The sequence below is a fragment of the Gallus gallus genome, chromosome 1, assembly GCF_016699485.2.
Source record: "Gallus gallus isolate bGalGal1 chromosome 1, bGalGal1.mat.broiler.GRCg7b, whole genome shotgun sequence".
Classification (NCBI taxonomy): Eukaryota; Metazoa; Chordata; class Aves; order Galliformes; family Phasianidae; genus Gallus; species Gallus gallus.
The window spans coordinates 148,326,453-148,347,666 of NC_052532.1; the positions used below are offsets into that span (position 1 = coordinate 148,326,453).

General features: G+C 36.8%; 1 non-coding gene across 1 annotated transcript; it reads left to right on the top strand.

Annotated features, from left to right (window-relative positions):
- Positions 1–19,467: 19,467 nt before the first annotated feature.
- TRNAP-UGG lies at positions 19,468–19,539 on the top strand. The gene has a single exon. It is a non-coding gene; the product is annotated as a tRNA-Pro (tRNA).
- The last annotated feature ends 1,675 nt before the right edge of the window (positions 19,540–21,214 follow it).

Sequence of the window (21,214 nt, forward strand, 5' to 3'; positions counted from 1 at the left end):
TTTTTTTAGGAAAATGTAGGAGCTATTCTGGAAAAAAAAAACAACTACATCTGTAATCTGTATTATTAGGACATCATGTGCTGTCTCTACGGCTTCAAGCATGGAAACCATGCTGGAAAATACACACTTCGTAAAATGCAAATAGAGAGATCAAGGAGAAAAAGAATCAGTCTTTATTTATTAAGATTTTATGTCTCTGAATATAAAGTAAGAAATTACCTATAAGAAGCACTATAATGAGTTGTTTGAATACAGCTGTGTCTTTCAGAAAAAAATTTGAGAAAAGTATTGTCTTGGAGGGATGAAGAACAAGTGGATAATCTGATCATTCCTTTGTATCTGGACTTCTTTTGTAAATAGAGACTAAAGCAAAATCTCTTCAAGCGACACTCTAAACACAGATTACCCTAAAATTAATGTTGCAAGGTTTAACAGAATTACTATTTGATTTAAGCTAACTAAAAGCAAATTCTGAACACATAATTAAAACTAAGAAGTGTTTGCAAATATCAGTTATCAACTTTTGATGCACATTCATGAAATAAGAATAGAGGAGATAGTCAAGGATTATTTTCCTTGTAGTAACCTGAGGACATAAGCAGATACCTCTACAGACTTCTCTTTTATCCAGAAACTGAACTATTCCTTAGTTAGAAAGGCACATGACTAATATTATCTTTTAATCATATCACTGATATGCCAAATCCCGTTACATTATATTCATCATAACATCACATGGCAAACAGTATATAGTTTCAACCAGCATTTTTTTCTATGATGCCTGGCAGCTCATAAATCTAATAACATTCTGCCCTTGATGAGTAGATGTTATCCACTAGCAATATGGTCTTTTCAACAAAATGCTTATTTCCTTTGACATGCACAATTTTCTTTGATTAGGTAATGAAGGGAGAGTTCAGATAAGGTCTCTTGTCTGCTGAAGTTTGTAGATTCTCTTTTAATAAAACTGTGCTGGAATATGACCCTAGTTTTGCTTAAAAGAAATACACTGTTCAGAACAAGCCGTGTGAATTAAAACCTTTATCTCTGTGTCCACTTTATGGCTCCATAAAATGATAATCATCTTGGAAAGAAAATCAGCCTTAATGAATATTGCGGAAAAATGGTTTTAGAGTAGATGGAGTAAGATAAGAAACTTTGTTTTCTTAATCCTCAAATAATCAGGAGAGGATATGGACCAAATCTGACTGAAAAGGGGCATCAGTGCAACAGGCAAATGAGGGCTACACTATTAATCTCACTTTTCCAAATTTCTGGGCAGTTTTCCCAATTTTCTGATTTGCAAAAGAGTATAATTTTATACTTACTGCTGCTTGTCCTTTTATGCAAATGTGGTTTTTTTTCATTTTTTTCTAGAGACTTTCTTTTGTATTGTATCCTGCACCTCTGTACTTATTCTGCTGCCTCTGTTGTTTTGCTACACTGCTCTCTTACATTAATCCATGGAATTAGGCAGTATCTTCTATAAGAAAACCGGGCTATCCTGAATTTAGATGTCAAGTTATTGAACATATTTCAGAAAGGATCTTAAATACTAAGAATTTTTCTTAAAAATTAAAAAAAAAAAAAAAAAAAAACAACAAAAGCAAGTCTCACTGAAAGTTGTTTAAGCATGCTGGGAAATCATCTCTTTATCAAGTAGGTGTTTTAATAACATTTCACACTGTGATTTCACATAGAAAATTAAAGATGAGCTGAATTTTGAGAAGAGGTAAATAAACTGGAAACGTAAATCAGTAAAGTAGTTAAAATGCTAACTTACAGTAGTCCTCTACACTATGATAGAGGCTCTTCTGCCATAACATTTAACCTTTCTGAAAAGGTCAGATTTCTAGCAATTAAATGTTTCTCGTCTTGAAAATGATTATGCATGTCAACTGTAATGTTCATATTTTCCAATCCTCCTCTGTCATTAGTTCATACAGAAGATACTCAGGCACTCACTTGCCTGTTTAAACAGTTTCTGTAATTATTGGCAAACGGTAACATATCAAAGTTATTCAGAGCTGGTAGACAAAATTTAGGGCTTAAGGAAAACTTAGCTTTCCGATCTAGCAATTAGATGCTCTGTAGAATGAATTAGGGCACATCAAGGAATGCTAGACAAGAGAAATCAAAATATCCTGATTAAACTCATTGTAATCTGGGCCAGGAATAACTGAACATATGAGTTATTAGCATTGATCCTCCCATATCTCCCCTTCCCTCCTTTTTTTTTTTTTTTTTTTCCAAGCACATTGGATGTTATTTTTATAATAAAAAGGTGAAGTGGAATCAAAAGATCTCAAAGAAAAAAGTTACAGGATAAGAAAATGCTGTATAAGAAGTTAGAAAACTATAAAAGCCAGAGGACGTTCATAAAATGAAGCATATAGAACTGTTGTTGTTTTTGTTATTCTTTGGTTTTGATAAACTTTTAAAAGGTTTCAAAGAAGTCACTCCTCTTGACTAGTTTTTACAATATGCATTACCAATACTCTGTCATCTGTGAATGCTACAAGCCCTGCTTGGCTCTTAATTGTCATTCCAGGAGGGCATGTAGCTAGAGTCTGTCCTGAAGCACATCTGCCAAAACAATGTAGCTGTCTTAAGCAATCTCTGACATCTGGAACAGGACATTTTAACTATTTTAATGCAACTGTCTGAGATACTGCTCTTTGTGTATGATTCATTTTCAGCACTAAACTCGTGTAGACGCCTATTTGAGGTCTGGAGCTTACTTCTAATCTACATGATTCTATGATCATGTGGCCCTATATATTAAAACTTATTTTTAGGAGACTCAAGTCTGAATTGAATGCAGTTTTCTTACTCCTATGGAGTAACACCAGAATTCTTAGCTTAACTAATCATGTATCTAAATTGATCTTTGTTTAGGAATGCATTTATTCATATGCAATTCAGAAAGTATGTGCCTAGACCTAAATGCATACCTAGAAACATTTCTGGATGAAATTCGACCATTAAAGTCATTCCATGGAAACAATGAAATAATTGTCAGCAAGTACTGCAAAATTTGAGCAAAGGTAGCCAGAATGTTACTGTGACTTGAAAAACAATCCTCCAAAAACCTGTGACAAATCATATATATGTACAATTTGACTTAAATAGTCATATCGCTTTGAAAATCAGCACCCTTTTTATGACTGTTTCTTGAGAAACAGCAAAATATAATCCCTGTATTTAAATCTGATTTTGCCATCATAGATGGTAGAAGTAATGATAAAAATTTGTATTAAAAAAAAAATTAGAAATCATAATGCAGAAAAGGATTTAGGGCTTTTCTGTCAGGGCTTTCCTCTCTTTCCATACTAGACGTATAACTTTTGATTCATCTGCAGTCCATGAAGGCCAAATATATAAACTACTGATGCCTTAAATGCCCTTATTCTGTGCTGTGGGTGTTGTGGTTTAACTCAACAGACAATTCAGGATCATACAGCCATTTGCTCACTCCTCCCCAAATAGGGAGAGAAACGGGAACAAAATAGAACTTGTGAGTGAGATAAAAATGATTTGCTAAGACAGACAAAATGGAAACAAGAAGAAGTGATAATTACAATATATGAGGGCTGTTTTGAAAGTAAGGCCTCCTAGTTTATTATGTTTGCCGATGACATCAGAAGCAGATGTTGGTAATATGACTGGAGAGGTTGAACTTTCCCACCAATATTTTGCTACATTTTGTTGCTGTCCTACTAATGGCAGCAGAGGTGCAGTCTGACAAAACAGTGTCTGACATGGAAATGCATATGAAATAAAGGTGTGTAATTTAATGCCTCTATGTGGGAAAAACAGTGCACACATTAACATTCATCAACACTTGCTGAATTTTTATGCAGACCAAACAGTGCCTAAAAGCACAGTGAGGTGGTACATGGTACATTTCAGCAGTGGCAATGCAACAGCGAATCACTTCTGCTGGTTTAGATTTTTATGAGCACAGCGCGCTCTCCTTATCAGACACATTTAGTGCAACACATCTCACGGAATGGAATAGTTTCTAAGTTTGCTTAGCTCTTGCTCTTTGCTTCAGGATTTTGAAGTGATAAGTACACAAAATATTTTCATATCCCTGTTTTCTTTCTTTCTTTCTTTTTTTTTCCTTTAGCTGTTTAGCTGGTACATATCACTCCATACACAGCTGGGCATTACCTTCTATTGCAAACTACAGATTCATGTGCTAGAATTAAATTCTGTTATTAAAATTGATGAGATATTCACTTCCTACAAAAGAACAGTATGTCAGATATAGTCTATTATCACTAATCTGTTGTGATTAGTGTCTGATGTGGTATTAGCCTTTTGAATGATAACTCCAGTGAGTCTTACTGCCTCCTCTCTCTAGTATCTATTGTTTAAATGTAGGAAGACAGGAGGCTAGTAGAGGGTAGAGAAAGTCCAATTATGCATGTCTGCATGCATAAGTGACTTGAGAATGATGACAACAGAAATAGGGAGATGAAACCTAGGAGCAGCTTGAGATGTCAAGAGGCGTAGGAGATTGAGGAACAACTGAGAAGGAGACTGAAAGGATGAAGAAAGAAGATCCTGGTATCAGAAATCAGTTTTGTTTTAACATTTTGATCAATGATCTACATGAGAGAACCAAGTACACCTTCAGTAAATTCATCGATAACACTGAGCTAGGTGTGTCTGTTTATCTGTTTGAGGATAGAAAGACTACACATGAATCTGCATTGGCTAGATTGATAGGCTGAGATCAATTGCATGATATTCTACAATGCTGAGTCCTACACCTGGGGAAGAGTGTCTGGAAAACAGTAAAGCAGAAAAGGACCTGAGGGTGCTAACTGATGACTGGCTGAACATGACCTGGTAGTGTGCATAGGTGGCAATGAGGCATTGGCATCCTGACTGGCACCAGAAATAGTGTGACCAGCAGGAAGAATTTGGAGAAAAGGAGGCTGAAGGGAGATCTGATTGCTCCCTAGAGCTACATGAAAGGAGACTGCATTGAGAAAGGTGTTGGCTTCTTGTTTCCATTGACAAATGTTAGGACAAGGGGAACAAGAAAATGGTCTCTAGTTTCACCAAGAGAAGTTTAGGAAGAATTTCTTCATGAAGAGAGCTGTCAAGTATTGGAACAGGCTGTCTATAGAAGTGATATGACCATCCTTGTAGGTGTGTGGATGTGGCACTGAGGGACACGGTTTAGTGATGGGACTTGGTACATCAGGCTGATGTTTGGCCTTGATGATTTTGAAGGTCTTTTCCAACCTAGACGATTCTATGATTCTATAACAATTGTAAAAGAAGAGAGTTGCAGAGAAAATACAGGTGAGGAAAATGAATAAAGGAAAATTAAAGAAGTTTTGCTGGATGTGATTTATAATTTTTAATTTGTGAAGCATGGTTTATTGGTATCTCTTCTCAAATGATATTAATTTATTCTGGAAAACGCTGTGCTCTGAGCAATGCTTGTGAATGAAATACATCATCATACATCATCATATGTCTTCCTTTTAGAATGGTCCATATATATTCACAGCTGGAAAGCTGGTAAATTTTACAACAGGCATAAGAAGTGCACATTTCTTACTTTGGGGGCATATTTAACTATTTTTCTGAGTAAAAGTCTATGAAAAAGGCACAATATAAAAGAAAAATGCCTACGTTCTCTAAACCAGAACATTTTGCTGAGGAACGCTGATATTCCAGCTTCAGAGGGAAGTTAAAATTTGAATTGATAAAGCCGAAGATTTGGAATTATAAACAACAGATTTTCAGAGATGTATTAGTGCCAAAAGCCATGTACAGTCATAGTTATAATGAGTAAACATTTGGTAATTTAAATGGAAATAAAAAACAACAATATTTTCTTAGTGCAAAAATGTCAAAGAGAAAAATTTAGAAAGAGGAAGTATGTGATAATGATTATATAAATTATCCTAGTTAGCAGTTAGTTTTGGAATGAATTCGTATTCTCTGTATTGTTGCACTACAGCTTGTTCAATCAAGTTATTTTCTAATTTTCAAATTTTGAAATGCAGAACTTAATTATGTTATACTTAATATCTTCTGTATAGCTGTTGCTTCAACTATGACTGATTGGACTGCAATTAGATTTTAAATGGAACATTTAGCACTTGTAGAATTAAACTGGTTAGTTTTGTTTATAATAAAACTTATAAAAGTAGGAGGAGTGGAGAACATGGAAAAGCCTTAGACAAACCACAACACATCTGTTCTGTTAGTGAATTCTTGTATAATTCAATGATGAAAAGAGACCATAGATGTGCTGGAATTAACCAGGTACTACTTGTGAACCGTTAAAGGCATGTACAGGCTGTGCAGATGAATGGTCCTTTTGCAGGTTTTTGCTTTTAAGGAAATCCCCCTCATCCCCCAACCATTTTCTTGTTACTGTTTCACTCTGACTTTTCAGTCTCCTGTAAATGTTTGGTTCATTGTGCTAGGTAGGATGTTTAGAAGCTAGAAACCATTATATCACTCTTGAATTCCTGTTGAGGTGAGGTCATGTGTAGAATAGAGTGAAGTAAGAAAACTTACATGGGAAGTAGAACTCTTATTTCCCCTTTCTTTGATTCGTTTATACAGTACAAAAAACAAAACAAAACAACAACAACAAAAAACACACAGAGAAATCTTTTAGGAATGTTAAAAAAAACCAACAGATTTATATTACTTATAGATTAAATCATTCTAAATATTTTTTTTATTGACTGCTTTTAATGGTTTATTTTTTTCCTTTTTTTTTTTTTTTTAAATAATGCAATACACAATTCTTGAGACAATCGTTTCTTTTCTAAGGTTTCCTGATAGTAGATGTATTATGCTTGAACAACCTAGATAGGTTTGGTTTTGCACACCCTTCAAAAATCAATGCTTTTAAATAAATTGATTTTATTAGGTAAATGACAGTAAGGTCTAAACAAGATAACTGGATTCTAGCTCTTAATTACTTTACTACTATTACATACCAATTGTAACAATGAATATCAAGAATTACTTTCACTGTTCATATCACATCCTATTTGTTCTAAGACACATCTTGAACTCATTACCACTGTAATTACATTTTTATAACCTATATGATTTTAAACCAGTGAGGTTTGAACAAGAACATCCTGAATGAAGTCCTGGATTTTTCAGACATCTCCAATGGTATTTCAGCATGTCCAGAAAACAAACAAAGAAAAAAAGCAAAACGAAACATAATTTGTTATAAATAATGTCTCAAGGAAACCTAGATTAGTGAGTTATTTGTGAATTTAAAAACAAATAATTGCTAACCCTGAGTGATTATTTCTCATTTGTAATTACAGTAAGAAATGAAAATTTGGTTTAAATAATATTTAGTTGGGAATCCCCTGCTGTGATTGTGCAGCTCTCCTGGTGTAGAATCACAGTCATTAATTAACAGTTAAAAATTCAGTACAAGGTGTTAACTAGTGTGAACTCACTAGAGGTGGCACACATGGTGTAAAACAAATGTGTTTGTTAGGTCTATGATGGCTACTTGGGAAAAGGCGAAGAGGATAAATGAAAGTGCTGAGGTGACTGGGGAGTATAGAGTCACTGAATGTTTAAGTCATAAGACACCTTTGGAGACTCTTAGCCATGCCTCTATTAGGTTATGTTAACACACAGCGGGTTGCCCATGATTACATCCAGTCAGATTTTGAGTATCTCTGCACTCGAATGCATCACAGCCTGTCTGGAAAACCCATTCTGCTGTTCAACTGTTCTCAGAGTGAACAACCTTTCTTCTATGTTCAGAAAGTATAGCATCCACTTCAATTTGTGCATGACGCTTTTTGGCATCAGTGAGAAGAATCTGGCTCCCTCTTCTTTGTTCTCCTGAGCTTGCCCTTTTTCAGGCTGAACTTACTCAGATCTTACAGCTTCCTCTTATGTGGAAGACTCTTCAGTCCCTTAATCCCTTTTTGGCATTTTGCTGGATTCTCATCATTGCCAATTTCTCATGCAAGCCTTGTGTACTGAATTTCGACCTTGATCAGTCATAACTTTGCAAACTTTGCATAACTGAAAAGGCCTATCCCTGAAATCACTGATCAGGTAAAAGTTTGAGACCACGTACAACTGAAAGCTGTGGTTCTGTTCTTATGGCTACAGCATTCTAATTCCCCCACATCAGATTAGTTTCACATTTTATATAGGAACATCTGTGAACAAAAGATATGAATGAGAACACTGTATGGCTCTGTTCAGAAATATGGCATTATTCATTAATTGTCTTTATTTATATCACAATTATCTAAAACAAAAACAAATTACTGTGATAAAGAAAAGTTTTTCAAATTGCATATATATGGTAACGGTTTTCTAGAAGTGATATTTTTGAATGCTTGTAGCATTCAAATGTTTAATTTAATATTCCTCTTTTGTTTAAGACACACACAAAAAAAAAAATCTAAGGGGAAATAAAAATTCTCCTCAGCCTCTCAGAAATTCACCAAATCCAGGTGCTTTTGAGCTAAATGCATATCTATTATAAAGTCTCTGGAGGTGTTAAGGGAGTAGTTCTTTGAGATAAGTAGAAGAGAAAGTATATTATTATGGGTAATGTACAGAGGGACAAAGACATATAAGGATGCATACTAATAGGAGTTTTTTTTTTTATCTTCAATTTATACTGAATAATTGAGGACATCTACTTTTCACAAATTATTATTAATATTACTGTCACATAGGGACTAAACCATCTTCCACAAGATGGAAGGAGTAGAATATTAAATTTCTTTAAATATTATTTGACTTTTTCTCCTGTGAGATTTATTTATTCATTTAATACTAGGTGTAGGACTTTTGACCCTCGTGAATCAATAAATTGTAGATAAAAATGAAATGGAAGTACAGTAGTAAAGATCATATCTGCCTGTAGAAATCATGTAATTTGAACTTTGAGAGGCATTCCAAGATGAAGAAATTCATTTTTGAAAGCTCACTTCAAATGCAGACACTATTATGATGTTTAGGTGATATTCATGCATAAATCATAAAAGACATTTTGGATATGAAGCTATGAATTTATTATTTTAAAATGGACTGATTGCTATAAGTTCTTAGTGGTTACCTACCCCAGCTTATCTGTTCTCTTCTTCTTTACCTGGAGCCTTAAATTATAAAATATCTTCTTTCAGGTAAGAAATTCAGTTACAGGTTTGTTTGTTTGTTTGTTTGATTGATTTTGTTTTGTTTGTTTGTTTATTTGTTTGTTTTGGCTTGTATTTCAGTTTTAGTGACTTGTACTTTAAACACTTAAGAAAGTATTAACATAGAAAATGGAAGAGTGAATAAACAGAACAAGTTCATTTATTGTTCAGTTCTTTGCTTTACATTAGTTTAAATATTAATCTCAGAAAGATTCTCTTAATTTCCGTTTTTAGTTTTTAAGACTTCATTGATATTTTGTTATATTTTCCTATGATATGCATGCAGCATCTTAATTACATTCAATTTCTTGACAAGAACTTTCCTTCATTTTCCAATAAAACTGTTAAAGACAAATCCTGGTAGTTTTGCCAATATGGAGCTAATTATTCTCCAAGTAATATATAAATTGAATTATCTTGCAGTTAATAGCCGTGGTGGTCTCCCACTTGCTAGAACAGCAACTATTTTTCTTTATTATGGAATTACAATTGTGTGATTCAGTTAGTCTTCCTTGAATAATGTTTCCACCTCCACATATCAGATTGGACCAAAGTAATATTTTTGGTTCTCTTTGTAATATCTGATACAGGAAATCTTAAATTGCAAAACAAGAAGAAAAAAAAAAAGAAAGAAAATCCAAGACAACAAGAGAAAAATGGAAAACCTTCACAGTGGAAAAATGAAGCTAAATATGCTATCTTAACCTTTATCAGCTGAATGATTAATAATTTATTTCCAATTCTTTTCTACTGCATCTCTAGGATATCTGAAAAATAATTTGTTACCTGTAATTAGCACCCTCAGACACATGGTTTAATTTTTAGATTCCTGAGTGGATCCAAGATTTGGACTCAATGATACTTGTGGTTTCCTTCGAATTTAGGGTACTCTACAATTGATTCCATTATTCTAATCCCTTGTAATATTTCAATGACTTATGGCAGCATAATCATACATTGTTACAGCACTTAGAGTGCATTTTCTGCACAAAATTATTGTGAATAAAATAGAGACATCATAGAATCACAGAATCATTTGAATTGGAAAGGAGCTAAAAAGATCAACTAGTCCAACTTCTCTGCAATGAACAGGAACATTCACATCTAGATCAGGATGCTCAGATCCCTGTCCAGCCTGACCTTTAATGTTTACTGGAACAGAGCATCCACCACCTTTCTGGGTAACCCATTCCAGTGCTTCACTTTCCTTATTCTCAAAGACTTTGTGTCTAATCTAAATCTCTTCTTGTTTAGTTTGAAAACATTTCCATTTTCTCAGCCTGTCCTCATAGGGAAGGTATTCCATCCCTTGGATCATTTGTGTGGCCATCCTGTGGACAAGCTTCAGCAGTCTTTCCTGTACTGAAGACTCCACATCTGGATTCAGTACTCCAGGTGGGGTCTCACCAGCGCAGAGTAGAGGGGCAGGATCACCTCCTTTGCCCTGCAGACCACACTTCTTTTGATGTAGCCCAGGATACAGTTGGCTTTCTGGGCTGTGAGGGCACATTGCTGGCTCATGTCCAGCTTGCCATCCATCAGTAGCCCCAAGTCCTTTTCAGGAGGGCTCTATCTTTTCATGCCCCAGCTTGTATTGATAGTAAGCATTGCCATAATTCAGGTGCAGGGCTTTGTATTTGACTTTGTTGAACCTCATGAGGTCCTCCTGGGCCTACTGCTCAGTCCTGTCTAGGTCTCTCTTTGGATGACATCTCATCTCTCAGGCATTCGATCCCACTGTCAATGTTGTTGATAAAGATATTAAAGAACACTGGGCCCAATAATGACACCTCTCTGATCTCTATCTCACTGGTATCTATCTCACTGATCTCCATCTGGACACTGAGTTATTGACCACCACTCTCTGTGTGCAATCTCACAACTAGTTTCTCATCCATTGAACGGTACGCTTATCAAATCCATAACTTTCTAATTTGGAGAGAAGGATGTAGTGGGAAACCAGGACAAAGACATTACTTAAGTCCAGATAGATGACATCTGTGGCTTTTCCTTTGCCCACTGATGCAGTTACACCATCATAGATTGCCAGTAGGTTGGTCAGGCAGGACTTCTCCTTGGTGAAGCCACGCTTGTTACCCCCAAAGTCCTTTTCAGCATGGCTATGCATTGTAATAGGTGTAATTTCATTCTTCATTTAAACAAAATTAGGTATATGAAACATCATTTGGAGTTAGAATTTTATAAGTTATTGTGAATTGGGCTCAATACCTTTGGATTTTCCCAGATGACTGAGTAGATTAGAAATTTATTGAAATTTTCTATTCAAAATTTAGTTTGCATCAAAAGTGGGTACTATGCAAATTAATTTTGGTTTGTTTCTAGTTAAAGGCTATAAGGTTTGCTTCCCGTTGACGTAAACAGATAAACTGTAAGTATGCTGTTTATTAGTTAATTCTGGACAGCTTTAGCAAAAGAATTTTTTTGTGTTTCAGTGGAGTCTGTTGTCTATTTAAAACAGGGTATGATAAATACTGAAATAAATTATCAACATAGATACAGGAAAGTAATTTGTGCAAATCTGGGGTGAAAGCCACATCCATTGGCACAGTGGATAGTCTGAGACTAAAATTATAAAAACAACATTCTGTTACTGTTTAAAGAAAAGATAAAAAATAATAACAACTAGTTTTGAACTTTAAAAATGATTAAAAGTATGCTGTACTACACTTTTGGAATTTCCTTTCATACTAGCTTTAAATTCTAATCTTCAAGCTCAGAAAGGACGAAATGCTATTAAACATATTAAAAACAAATACAAAAATATCAGTCAGGCTTGTTTTGTGAAGCCTAGTTCATCCTGACAGTGAAAACTTAAAATGTATTATTACTCCTGTGGTACAAAAGGGTTAAAAAACAGTCATGACTTACCAAAATTTATTAGCACGTACTTAGGATACGCAGTATAACAGTAAGTGAAGAATACGATTTTCTCTGTCATTACATCTGGGAATAAGGACTTTTTCAAATGTAGCTTATGTTTATTGTTCTTGATTGCCACTACTAGATCTATCCTTTGTTGTCTGCTTCTGATCTTGTTTTAATTGTGTAATGTCTTTCACATGTGTGCACACTGGCAAATTTCACAATTTAATTATGTTTAGTCTGAAGGAAAGCCTTCACATTCTTCATATTTCATTTTAACTCAGAAACCTGATTAATTACATTACTTCTTTCCTAAAATGATAATTCATTTGATGATCAGTGATATGTCTTGTTAAAACATTTTCCTGTATTAACTGCTTTGCATTTATCAGCAGAGGATTTCCCTTTCATCATGTTCTTTGTAGTACTGTGGGATATTTGTTTAAAGACCTCTGTGCATATATCCTGAAAATAACTGAGTGCTACCAGCATTTTCCAGGTCATTTACTAATACACTGAACGGTGGAGTTTTTTGATGATTAAGATGGTAAATTCCCTAGACAGTGAAGATTTTCACTTCATATCCTTTATTTCCTATCTTGTAGTCAGTTATTAATCTTTTACAGGACTTGTTGTTTTCTTTATTTCTTTCATAGTCTTTTATTTAAAAGACATTAGAAATGAAGTTCATTTTTAAAACTTGAATGCATTGCAGAATAGATGACAGGACAATGTGCTACTTGACTGCTACAAAAATTTCTATTTATTTTTGAGCTAAGAATTTATGATAAAAATGATTTGAAGTTGTTTCCTTCTTATATTATAAATATATTACTGCCTACTAATTCCATCTTTCATTACATATGAAAATTGTCTGCTGTAGTTTCCTGTTAACAGCTAAAGTCCTTTTTCTCAAATGTGCTATTAAATGTGACAATTTTCATTTTTCCCACAATGTCTTGTTTAAACAGTTAGGATGCTGACATATATATTTGAGTTCTGTGAGTTCTCTTTGAGATCTACTTACTTGGATAAGTATCATTCATCTAAGGTGCTCCTTTCATCTTTTTTTTTCCTCCCCCCCGCCCCTTCCTTCCCCCCCAGAGAAGTTTTCTACTTACATTTGTTTTTGAAACACCCATCTGATTCATTGTTAAAAACAGTGCCATTAGTGTGGGAATCTTCCATGCTGGACATTATCATGAAAATATATTGTAATGTTTTTGTCTAGAAATTATACTTTTAGATATTCCATTTTACATCTCATTTTTTGTTCCATTGGCTGCATCTACCAACAGGTATATTTCCATCTTCTGAAACATATAAGATTTTTTTCATTACTTGTTTTATGCTTATGGTAGATTTTTCATCCAGATTTTTCTTGGTCTTTCTTACAACAATTCCATATTTAACTTGCTAGAGTTTATGCCTCTATATTCTTCATTTGGATAAGCCTTCCATTTTATATCCTTAATAACCATCTTTTCTCTCCTGCTGAATTATATTGTTTTTGATTGGTATTTGATAGATAGTATACATTTACTCTGAGTTTTGGTTATAATATCTTTACCTGACCTTTATTCTGTCCTCAGGTAATCTTAATTTTTCAGATATTTATTTTAACTGTCTTCCTCAGTCTTAAGTACATATGACTATTAAAGCTACTGCACTTACTATGGTTGTTTTTTTTTCATAGAATCATAGAATCGCTAAGGTTGGAAAAGACGCACAGGATCATCCAGTCCAACCATCTGCCCTTCATCAATGGTTCTCGCTAAACCATGTCCCTTAACACAACATCCAAACGCTCTTTAAACACCACCAGGCTCGGTGACTCCACTACCTCTCTGGGCAGCCCATTCCAGTGCCTGACCACCCTTTCAGAGAAGTAGTATTTCCTAACGTCCAGCCTGAATCTTCCCTGGCGCAGCTTGAAGCCTTTCCCTCTCGTTCTATCACTAGTCACCCGGGAGAAGAGGCTGACCCCCAGCTCACCACAACCTCCCTTCAGGTAGTTAGAGAGAGCAATAAGGTCTCCCTTGAGCCTCCTCTTCTCTAGACTGAACAATCCCAGCTCCTTCAGCCGCTCTTCATAAGGTCTGTGCTCCAGACCCCTCACCAGCTTTGTTGCCCTCCTCTGGACACGCTCCAGGGCCTCGATGTCTTTCTTACAGTGAGGGGCCCAAAACTGGACACAGTACTCAAGGTGCGGCCTCACCAGTGCTGAGTACAGGGGAATAATTACTTCCCTGTTCCTGCTGGCCACACTATTTCTGATACAAGCCAGGATGCCATTGGCCTTCTTGGCCACCTGGGCACACTGCTGGCTCATGTTCAGTCTAGCGTCAATCAACACCCTCAGGTCCATTTACTCTACACAGTCTTCCAGCCACCCTGCCCCAAGCCTGTAGCGTTGCCTGGGGTTATTGCGGCCAAAGTGCAGGACCCGGAATTTGATCTTGTTGAATCCCATCCCATTGGCTTCAGCCCAGCTATCCAACCTATCCAGATCCCTCTGTAAGGCCTCGCTACCCTCAGGCAGATCAACACTTCCAGCTAGCTTGGTGTCATCTGCAAACTTACTGAGGGTGCACTCAATACCCTCATCCAGGTCATCAATAAAGATATTAAGGAGGACAGGCCCCAGCACCGACCCCTGGGGAACACCACTCGTGACCAGTCGCCAGCTGGATTTAACTCCATTCACCACCACTCTCTGGGCCCAGCCCTCCAGCCAGTTCCTTACCCAGTGAAGAATGTATCTGTCCAAGCCACGATCTACCAGCTTCTGGAGTAGAATACTGTGGGAGACAGTGTCAAAGGCTTTGCTGAAATCTAGGTAGACCACATCAACAGCCTTTCCCTCATCCACCAGATGGGTCACTAGATCATAGAAGGAGATCAGGTTGGTCAAGCAGGACCTGCCCTTCGTGAACCCATGCTGGCTAGGCCTGATCCCCCGATTGACCTCCACGTGCCGCATGATCTCCCTCAAGACAATCTGCTCCATAATCTTCCCCAGCACCAAAGGAAGGCTAACAGGCCTGTAGTTTCCTGGATCCTCCCTGCAGCCCTTCTTGTAGATGGGAGTCACATTGGCAAGCCTCCAGTCTTCTGGGACCTCACCCATCAACAAGGAGCGCTGATAGATGATGGAAAGCGGCTCGGCTATCACTTCTGCCAGTTTCCTCCGCACTCTCGGGTGAATCTCATCCAGTCCCATGGACTTGTGGCAGTCCAGTTGGAGTAGCAGGTCTCTGACTGTTTCCTCCTGAATCGTGGGGGGTTTAGTCTGCTCCCCAGCCAAGGCTGCCAGGTCAGGGAGTAGAGAAACCTGAGGATAACCGGTCTGACTTTTAAAGACAGATGTAAAGAAGGCATTCAGAACCTCTGCCTTTTCCTTATCCTCAGTGGTCACATTGCCAGCCTCATCCAGTAGAGAATGGAGATTCTCCCTGGTCTTCCTCTTGCTGTTGATATTCTTGTAAAAGAGTTTCTTTTTCCCTTGTTTTGTTGTTGTTCTTGTTGCTGTTGTTATTCAGAAGTATAGAATTCTAGTTTGAAACATTTGAAACAATTATTTATTTGTCTAAATTTTTGACATGAATCCTGGCAATAATGAAAGTCTCATGCTAATTCAATAAGAGCTTCAGTGGATAATAAGCCAACAAGCTGCAGGAAAGTGACTGAAAAGGGAACATACCTTTGAGAAGATGAGCAGTTCTACCATAGGGAGATGAAGTTGGGGCCATCAAATCTATGTAAAATGAACTACACAATAAAAGTAAATAAGTAATGAACAAAAATAAAAAGCATACAAGTTTGGATGTGATAATGTAATGAAATAGATGGTCCGCAGAATTATAGTGAAAGTAGGGATACAATTTTGATGGTTACTCTAACGTGGTCCTATCAAGAGTTGTTGAGAAAACTATTTAAAAGTCATACTTTCATAAAAATAAAATATATTAACTGAGTTTCTAATCTTATTTGCTTCATTTTAGTTTAAGGATCACAGTAACAATTATTTAAGTTTCACACTTCCATGTAAAACAGAATTGGTGTGTACTGTATGTACATAACCTGAAAAAAAAAAAAAATTCACAAAAAAGTAGAACTCATTCCTGGAATTTTCCCACACCTTCTCCCTTATTAATCTGGAATATTTCATTCTTTCATTTTGATCCTCACCCTACATATTTTCAATAGATTTCCAACAGTCTACTAAAAATATCTCTCAGTAATCTTTACACAGTCCACAATCTTCTATCCCTCCTGCCTCCCACAGCAATACCTATAACCAGTTAGGTTACTGTCTGTCACAGGCTGCAAGACATTTTGGAAATTAAGTTGTTTGTTTTTTTTCAGTTGAACCATCTTGAAAGATTTTGCACCAGCAACAATGTCCTCATCATTCTCCCTTGCTGCTCTTAAGTGTAGTTAAGCCATAGTGGTTTGTTTTCACTGATTACAAGGCGGACTGGAAGCAATGGTGCAATTAGAAAGTCACAGAAATCTAATGGGACAAATTGCTCAACTGAAGCATGACAATGAGGGGCTACACGCTTTTCAGAAGAGCCAGGCAGGGAAGGAGGGGCAGGCAAAGTGCCATCTGTGTTAAAAAATAGATAGGTTGTAAAGAGCTGCCACTGAGAAAAAAAAATATGATCAGGCTGAGGGTCTGTAGGTAAAATCAGGGACCAGACCAACTACGGATATCTGGTGGTAGGGGTTTACTTCAGGCCACCTGATCAGAGGGAGCCTGTGAAGCTTGCTTCAGCTACAAGGAGCATTGAGCTCTCAAGGTCTCATCCTAATGGGGGCTTTCAACAGAGCACTGGCAATGCTCTGATGGGGGTATGCAGCCAGAACCTATCTCACTGTATGTTTAGCTTTCCACTATAAATCACTGGATTCACTATGTTTTATGAAATCTTTTATTTCTGGATGTACAGTCCTGCACAGAAAATATATGTAATGCTTAAACTTACATATTTATGTTGAGAAATATAACAAAAATGAATGTTTTTGAAATATGTACTTCCAACATGGCTGTAAATCAACATGTGAATTCTTAATAGATTAATTTATTAAAAAGATTTAAGTAATTTCTTTCAAAACCTCTCTCTTTAGAACAAGATGGATAATGTCATTTACTGTGAGAAACTTTTTAGTAGAAAATTTCTCCAGCACAGTTTAAGTCAGTAGAAGCAATGAAGGATCATTTAGCACTGTATAACAGCCATTCACAATAAGCTGTTTTTCATTTTGTGGCAAGTAACAGTATCTCTAGCATACTACTGAATCACTGTTTGCTGGTCAAGATTGCTTGCTGTTTACAACAGGAAGGTAATCTTCAGTCAAAAGTGAAAGTGGATTCTTGAAATGCAGCTGAATAGAGAAGCCAGAAATTCAGTCATCCAGACAAATTTAGAGAAGACATGCACTGCAGCAATACACAGCACATAATAGTCCACACATCAATTTTACATTTTATTCACAACTAATATGGGAAACTATCACATGGTGGGGAAACACATCACCATGTAAACATTTTCTGGGGAGCAAATAAAAGCATAGAAAAAAATCCACACAACAAAAATAAATATGTCTACAGATTTATTTGCCTGTAGAGGTTTTCTGAAGACTTAAGACTGAGTGATGACTGATAAGGGAAACAGGAAAGTAAACTGACTTTGACATGTTATTTTGCTGCTTTTCTATCATAACTGTTATCTTTTAATTTACTGATATGAAAGATTATAATAATGATTATATATTCAGAATGTAAATCTAAAACATTTTGTAGTCAGATGACAGCTATCCTGGAGGCAAAATACTTATTATGCATACATTGTAAAATATGTGTTTGCTTCAGTCTTTTGGGATTCCTCAATATACACACCTAATCTCATCTGAAAAATATAATAGGAATTTAATTTATAGTTGTCACCAAAGAGTAAAAAAACATGGCTGAATGAAAAATATTTATATAGAGCCCTCTTTTTGTATGCTTCAAGTCTTTGAACTTATCAAGAAAAGGCTCAATCAAGGACTTAATAAAAAAAAATTTCTTAAGGCATATCCAGATGCTGTTGTACTTGAAGACAGTTGCAACGGGAATCTCAAGCATATTATATTTAAGATTTCTAGCTGAGATTAAAAATGAAAAATTTTCAGGAGTAGATGATCAGAGTGAAAAAATAATTTACTTGATTTCTGAGCTCTTTGACTAGTCAACATAACAGAACAGGTTTGAAATATTTAGTACTCATAATTACACATTTTGGATGCTCTGAATTTCAGAAATAAGCGTTCTAGTTTATAATGTTGTAAATTTTTATTCCTAAAGTATAGAAAGCTTTAATTTCTAATTTTGTGAAAGGGTATTAAAATGAAGAGGGGAGGGTGGTTCAAATCCCTCATTGCAAATAAACAAGTCAATGTGAAAAACAAACAAACAAAAAACATTGCCACAAAGCTGGGAGATAATGTCAACATAAAGAAGGATATGGGAAGAAACAAATGACCTTTCTGATGCTGAGGACTTTGCCTTGCATATTCTGTGAGTCTACAAAGATGCAAAAAACCCTACCAAAAACAAACAACAAACAGCTCAAGAAAACCATCCTTAGGGTCCAGTAGAAGATTAAAAGTGTTATATATAGCAGTGTATTTTTATCACTAAGCTACAATCGTTTGTTTCAATGATATTCCCAACTGTATATTAGCTTTACGTATAGCCACTCTTCTCCCTCTCCAAGATGACCCAAACACTAACAAATTTAGTTGCTCTCTTGGGATGTAGAAATAACTTTTTACATAGTCTTGAAGTGAAAGGATCTGATTAAAAACTAGAGTTCAAGTATATTTGAATAAATTGCACTATGTAATCTCATAAAACGTATGAACAACATCCTTAATGAAGTCAGCTATAGATTTAACAAAGCTAATATTTTTGTTTTTCTCCAGTAACATAAAGAATGATTAAGTGCTCTGTCACTAAAACTTTGCTTGCAGAAGTACCTTATTTCCCCAGAAGAGGCATTTGCTGAGATGAATTTTGTATCATTTGCTGAGATGATTTATCTTCAGAGTATGGAGTAACCTACAATAATGTATATATTTTCAGGTGTAGGAACTGTCTTGGATGCAGACATAACTAGTATCTTTGGCAAATGTTAGAATGTAGTTAAACTTGACTCCAATGGAAGGTGTGTAGTTTATATCTTAAATAAAATATATCCAGTGTAAAATATATCTATCCTGTAAACATTAGAATATATATCTGTTTGAGTTTTGTTTGTTTGTCTGTTTCCTTGCTTGTTTGCTTTTTTTGTAGTATTCCTTTCCATTCCTCAGCTCCAAGATATAGTTGCACAAAATAACAGCTTAATAGGGTGGCTTGTTGGTCTAGGGGTATGATTCTCGCTTTGGGTGCGAGAGGTCCCGGGTTCAAATCCCGGACAAGCCCAATTTTGGGACAGGAGCTCTTCAACATCTTTATCAATGGCATCAAGTGCATCCTCAGCAAATTCTCCTGGAAGCTATGTTAAGGCACATACAAGATAAAGAAGTGATTTGAGACAGCCAGCATGGCTTCACTAAAGGCAGATCATGCCTGAACCAGTCAGGTATCCTTCTATGGTGGAGTTATGGCTTTGGTGGATGGGGGAAGGACATAGATGATGGCATCGAGTGCACCCTCAGCAAGTTTGCAGATGACACCAAGCTAAGCGATGCAGTTGATACCTTGGAAGGAAGGGAAGCCATCCAGAGGGACCTGGATAGGCTGGAGAAGTGGACCCATGAAAATCTAATGAGGTTCAACAAGGCCAAGTACAAGGTGCTGCACTTGGGCCGGGGCAGTCCCAGGTATTTATACAAACTGGAGGATCTCCTTCAGGGCAGCCCTGCAGAGAAGGACTTGGGGGTACTGGTGGACAAGAAGCTGGACATGAGCCAGCAGTGTGTGCTTGCAGCTCAGAAAGCCAACGGTGTTCTGGGCTGCATTAAAAGTGGGGTGGCCTCTCCCACAACAGGGAGAGGGAGGTGATTATGCCCCTCCACTTGGCTCTTGTGAGGCCTCATCTGGAGTACTGTGTCCAGGCCTGGAGCCCCAGTACAGGAAGGACGTGGAGCTCTTGGAGCGAGTCCAGAGGAGGGCCACTAAGATGATCAGAGAGCTGGAGCACCTCTCGTATGAAGAAAGGTTGAGGGAACTGGGATTGTTTAGGTTGGAGTAGAGAAGGCTCTGGGGAGACCTCATTGTGGCCTTCCAGTACTTGAAGGGAGCATGTAAACAGGAAGGGGAACAGCTGTTTATGAGGGTGGATAGTGATAGGACAAGGGGGAATGGTTTTAAACTGGGACAGGGGAGGTTTAGGTTGGATATTAGGAAGAAGTTTTTCACACAGAGGGTGGTGACGCACTAGAACAGGTTGCCCAAGGAGGTTGTGGATGCCCCATCCCTAGAGGCATTCAAGGTCAGGCTGGATGTGGCTCTGGGCAGCCTGTTCTAGTGATTGGTGACCCTACACATAACAAGGGGGTTGAAACTCAATGATCTTTATGGTCCTTTTCAACCCAGGCCATTCTTTGATTCTATGATTCTATGTGTAAGGCCATACCTTCCCAATGCATTACTATGTTTGTTTCATCCTAGCTACAATATTTCTCTAAGTCATTTTAGACTAGTTGTTCTCAAAAACAGAAGAAAAATGAAAGGAAACATCATCAGAATTCTTGTCTAAACAAACTATGTCTTCATCTGTTTCTTCTAAAAAAGTGGTGTGAGAATAGCAGGTTAGATGAATAACATCAGTAATGCTCTTGTGTTAAACTGGAAGTTTAACTAGCTGTTGTTGTTACAGAGTAATGAGAACAAGACCAGGACAAGACTCTGCAAGGAAAAGCTGCTGCCTTTATGGTGCAGCAGATAGGGCAGGGCAGAGCCAAGACAGCTGGTATCGATTAGTCCAGGGGTTATTCCACACCACATGATACTGTGCAAAACGCTATAAAGCTGTGGGGAGTTGGGTAGTGGTGGCTGTTGCCTGGGGGTTGCTGGGTGCTGTGTCAGTGGGTGGTGAGGTGTTATGTTGCTAGTAGGGTACTGGTCTTCAGTCACTTGTATTGCTAGCTGGGCA